Raw genomic sequence first — 5,477 nt, 5'->3', positions numbered from 1 at the left:
GTGGCGGCGGCGCGCGGGCGCGAGCGGCGGGACTGCGGCGCCGCGGAAGGAGGACAATAGCCTCCCCCTGCCGCAGGCCGCCGGCTCCCGCGGGAGGCCCCGGACCATCTGGAGCCGGCAGCCCCGCAGGGCTCGGGGAGGGGCCCAAGTCGCCCCTTCCCCTCCCGGCGCCATGGCAACCACGGCCCCTCGTGGTGCTCCCCCTCGCTCCCGGCCCGGGGTCGCTGACCTGCCCCGGGGCGAACGCGGCTGCAGCTCCGAGGCCGGCTACCGACCCCCAGCCACCTTCCGTGCGGGTTCCCCCAAAACCCTGCCTTCTGGTCCTCGCTGGCCCCGGGTCCCCACCACAGCTTATAGGGCTTGGTCTCCCCAGTGCGGACAACTCACCTTTGTCCCTATTCTGCTTTTCCTCTAAAATCCGTATCCCTGAGACACGCGATCCTTCCTGTAGTGATACCGCCAACGAGGTTTCCCGAGATCCAGCCTCTTTTCCCCTTTTCAAGATTTCCTCTCCGGGCACCTCCAGTCCGTCTCCCCTAAGCATTCCTCTCACCGGTCCCCTTGCTCTCGCGTCCTCCTTCAGGCAGCTGGGCCGGCTCTCCCTCCCAGAACATCTCCATGGCACAGTGGAGATTCGCCTTCTGCGGATCAGATGCTCGGAACAGGCATCTCAGCGCTTCTCAGCTCCTCTCATTTATCAACCGGGAGAATTCCGGCCTAGTCACCGTCTTGAGGGGGGTGGGGGTGGGGGCGGACATTTCTAGGCCTGACACGCTGGGTTTCTCCTTGGTTTGTTACCGTCTGAGTAGTCTAAGGTCTAAGGTCCTTAACCAAGGTGAACTGCTTGCTGCCTTCTTAGGAGAGGAAGGGATTATGCCCAAATCATGACAAACTCACAGAGTGCCAGGTGGGTGCTAAAAGCGCATCATCTCATGTGACACTCCCACCCCCACTCCAGCTCTGAGAAGTAGGTGCTGTTTTTCCAGATTAGAAAACTCAGCTCAGAGATGAACCAGTGGTAACAGAGTAGGCTTTGTACAGAGCGGTCAGGTTATGTACTGCCCCTGAAGATGTGGGCTCGTTTCTATCCAGGGAATGCCTGAAATGGGCAAGTAAGGGCACTCAAAGAATGGGTTTTGAATGAATTATTGGACTGAAGTTTTTTTTCTATTTATTGCAGTTTTTATAATAGCTTTATGGGTAATTTAGGATTTTGCTCCTTTCTGAAAAGGTATGCATACTGAAACAAATATATGCAATGGAAGTACTTTCCAGATATGGTTTTGACAACCCTAACTAGTAGTGTCATCTCATCTAGCTTGCCTTGGTTTTCCTAGTCTATAAAATGGGTTGGGAGGAGGGTTGGAGAGTTGCACTGAAAGATTACTTTAAAGTTCTCTCCTAGCTCTGATACCTGTGCTTCTACCACGAAACTGGAACTTGGCCTTCTGGTGTGTACCTCACAGTTAGCTGCACTTGAGGCTGTTATTATTATTTTGAGATGGAGTCTTGCTCTCTCCCAGGCTGGACTGCAGTGGCACAGTCTCGGCTCACTGCAACCTCTGCCTCAGCCTCCCTAGTAGCTGGGATTACAGGTGCACGCCACTATGCCTGGCTAATTTTTGTATTTTTCTTTCCGAGCCAAGTGGAAGGTAAATCATGACTGATTTAGACGGGGTTTTGCCACGTTAGCTAGGCTGGTCTTGAACTCCTGACCTCAGGTGATCCGCCCACCTCAGCCTCCCAAAATGCTAGGATTACAGGGATGAGCCCCCAAGCCTGGCCTGAGGCTATTTATTATTATTATTTATTTATTTATTTATTTATTTATTTTTTGAGACAGAGTTTCACTCACATTACCCAGGCTGGAGTGCAATGGCACGATCTCGACTCATCGCAACCTCCGCCTCCCGGGTTCAGGCAATTCTCCTGCCTCAGCCTGCTGAGTAGCTGGGATTACAGGCACGCACCACCATGCCCAGCTAATTTTTTGTATTTTTAGTAGAGACGGGGTTTCACCATGTTGACCAGGATGGTCTCGATCTCTTGACCTTGTGATCCACCCGCCTCAGCCTCCCAAAGTGCTGGGATTACAGGCTTGAGCCACCGCGCCCGGCCCTATTATTATTTTTAATAGCCACTTTTTCAGGCAGTGCATTAAAGAAACAAGGGCATAAGCTGCAACTCTTCCCAGAAGTAGGAATACGTGGTTCAGGGGGAAGGAGGCACCAACCTGTGCATGACCGTCATCAGGGAGACTTGGTCGGGACATTAAAGCCGATGGGATGAGAATCAGCTGCCCTGCCAAAGGAACTGGAATCACCAAGCTGCTGCTGCTGCACTGGTTATGGGAACTGAGGGTCTCAATGACAGTCTATAATATTGTGACCCAATTAGAAGTCAAGGATATTAAACATTATGATTAGCAAAATAATATCTTTTGTAGAGTTATTTCCTATTTTCAGCATTTCATAATCCTTCAAGAAACCTTGTAAGATAAACATTCTAATTCTTATCCTATTGATGAGCAGTCCGATGTTCAGACACCTAAGTGAATGTACAAGTTCACAGAATTAGTTCATGGTAGAAACTCCAGGTCTTCGAATTCCTAATATGTTCTTTCCTCTCTGCTAGACAGGGAGTATAGCAGAATGGTTAAAAGCATTCATTTTGGAGTCAGACTCCTTGGGTTTAAAACTCCTTGGGTTTTGCCACCCACTCACCGTATGACCTTGGGCAAGTTACTCACCTCCCTAGGATTCAGTTTCCATACATGTAAAGTGGTATCATAATGTGGGGAACATCAAATGAGTTATTGCAGGTATAGAAACAGTGCCCAGCACATAGGAAGCATGTAACCAGTGTCAGCCATTATGATTTTACTGTATTATTTCCCATACTGTTTCCCAGTTTGGAGAGGAAGCATGCTCAATAAAGAGAACAGTGAGATCGCCTATCTCAGCTCTGTGACTGGGTTGCTTTGGAAACTTGTTATTTTGCTCTGTAGTGAACCAGTGCAGTCAATAATGAAGAAAACATCTGCTTCCTTCTTACTTGAGTTGCAAGAACAAATGGAATGATGTCCACCAAGTTTGTTGAGCTTCTCAGAGAATCTACATTTGCTGCTTACATTACCAAGATTCATGGAAAGGTCTTGGCTCTGCTCACCAAACATACATACGTAGCTGAATTATCAGCTCTTATTTCTATACCAGGAAAGAGTTGTCCCTCCTTCCACCTAAGACAGATTGGATTCTTCTGGCTCCTATGCTAAGTCTCATCCCCTCCTGCAGGTTCATGGCCCTTACTCCTGCTGGGCTTTCTCTCTGCTGGCTCCTTTCCATCCGCATTTAAACATGCTCAAGCATTTGCCAGCTTAAAAAAATAATCAAGAAACCCTGATTCACTCCATGCATTCCCCTTGCCCTGTATGTTCACAGTCTTCCTGAGTCATTTGCACTGATTGGCTTCACTTCCTCGCCCCTGTTCAATCAAATATTTATGCAAAAACTATACGGTTTATTATATGCTAGGCACTGTGCTGGGATCTGGGGATATAATGAGGAGTAAAATGGATACAGTCTGTATTCTCCTGAAGGAGCCACTGGTGGGATTGACAGACATTAATAAAATAACCCATCAGATATATAACCACAAAGTATAATGAGTGTTATGAAGGAAAAATTCAGGATGCTAAGAGAGAATTGAACAGAGTCATAACCTCAGATCACTTGAGATGAGATCTGAAATATGAGAAGCATTAACTAGACAGAGAATGGGGAATAATAATAGCTGTTGCTAACATTAATATGGAACTGTATTTCTAATACTTTACAAATATCATTTCATTTAATCCTTTATAACTCTGAGAGATAAGTGTTAACCCCATTTCACAGATGAGGAAATGGGGACATTGAGAGATTAAGTACCTTACCCAGGGTCATCAAACCAGGCAAGGGTAGAGCTGGGATTTTAACCCAATCTGACCGTTGAACTCATATTCTTAGCCACAGAGTGTATGGCTAACAGGCCTGATGTTGCAGGACACATGGTGTACATAAGAAATGGTGAAAAGAGGCTGGGCACAGTGGCTCACGTCTGTAATCCCAGCACTTTGGAAGGCTGAGGCGGGAGGATCACCTAAGGTCAGGAGTTCGAGACTAGCCTGGCCAATACGGTGAAACCCCATCTCTACTAAAAATACAAAAATTAGCTGGGCGTGGTGGCAGACACCCGTAATCCCAGCTACTCAGGTGGCTGAGGCAGAATTGCTTGAGCCCAGGAAGTGGAGGCTGCAGTGAGCTGAGATCGTGCCACTGCACTCCAGCCTGGGTGACAGAGCGAGACTGTCTCAAAAAACAAAGCAATCAAAACCAAACAAAAGAAATGGAGAAAAGACCAAGGTGCAGGAAAAATAGAGGGGAAGAGGGAATGTGTAGAGAATTTTGACTGGGGAGATAGGCAAAGGCTAGGTCATGTAGAGCTTTTTATGTCATTTAAATAATTTGATTTTCACCTTTGGAGGCCTGGGAGCCTATTGAAAGGTTGAAATAAGGAAGTGATAGGATCAACTTTGTATTTTAAAAAGGTTACTCTAGCTGCTATGGAAAGGTGCAAAGACTGGTGTGAGAAACCAGTTAGGAGGCTACCACTGTGGGTAGGGTGAGAGAGAAGACGGTAGCTTGAACTTAGATGCTGGCAGTAGAGATAGAGTGCACAAGTAGAAAGAATTGACCAGATGTGGTGATGGGCTAGATATAGGGGTGGTGGTGAGGAAAAAGGGTTAGTCAAGGATGGGTTGTGCAACTGGAATAATGGAGCTACTCTTTGCTGAGAAGAAAAATACTACAGGGAGACCAGGTTTGGGTGGAGCGATTGTTGGTTTTGAAACCTGGGTTTGAGATATCTTTGAACCAATCAAGTGGAGATATTGAGTAGTCAATTGTATATGGGCGTAGACTTTAAAGGGATGGTCTGGACTTAAGATATACATTTGGAAGACATCAGTGTAGTGATAGATGGTAATTGAAGGGGATAGATGAGCACTGATACAATTGACTTAATCCAATGCAATAGAACTTCCACTCTAAAGCTGCTTTCAACAAGGTTGTCAATAATCCTATTGGAAAATTCAGCTGTTAGTTTCCAATTGCTCTCTTCTCCTCTTGGCAGCAATTGACTCTAATTATGCCCTGCTTCTTGAAATTTTCTTCCTTTGGCATGGGGTTGCCATTCTCTCGGTTTTCCTTCAAGCCCTGTGGTCCCTTCTTCTCTGCTTCTTTTGTGGGTTCCTTTTCTGCCTGTCACTTAATTTTGTTGTTGATGGTGGTGTTTTGTCTAGGCCTTTCCTTATTCTCTACACACCTCCTGGGCCATCTTATCTACTATGCAGTTAGAGTAGTCTTTTTTTTTTTTTTTTTTTTTTGAGACGGAGTTTCACTCATGTTACCCAGGCTGGAGTGCAATGGCGTGATCTC

The 5,477-nt window shown here is 46.6% G+C and overlaps 1 protein-coding gene across 1 annotated transcript in view; it reads right to left on the bottom strand.

The window, feature by feature from the left end:
- The window catches only part of SPTBN2 (spectrin beta, non-erythrocytic 2), a 44,454-nt gene extending 43,507 nt beyond the window's left edge, over window positions 1-947 (bottom strand). The window contains exon 1 of the mRNA XM_032282720.1: window positions 388-947. The gene's annotated coding sequence lies outside the window, so the exon portion shown is untranslated. The remainder of the gene's footprint in view (window positions 1-387) is intronic.
- Between the last annotated feature and the right edge of the window lie 4,530 nt (window positions 948-5,477).

The sequence above is a fragment of the Sapajus apella genome, unplaced genomic scaffold (genome assembly GCF_009761245.1).
Source record: "Sapajus apella isolate SASKATOON/1434 unplaced genomic scaffold, GSC_monkey_1.0 scaffold14, whole genome shotgun sequence".
Classification (NCBI taxonomy): Eukaryota; Metazoa; Chordata; class Mammalia; order Primates; family Cebidae; genus Sapajus; species Sapajus apella.
The sequence above is the reverse complement of the archived record's forward strand: the minus strand, read 5'-3'. Positions and strand labels throughout refer to the sequence as shown.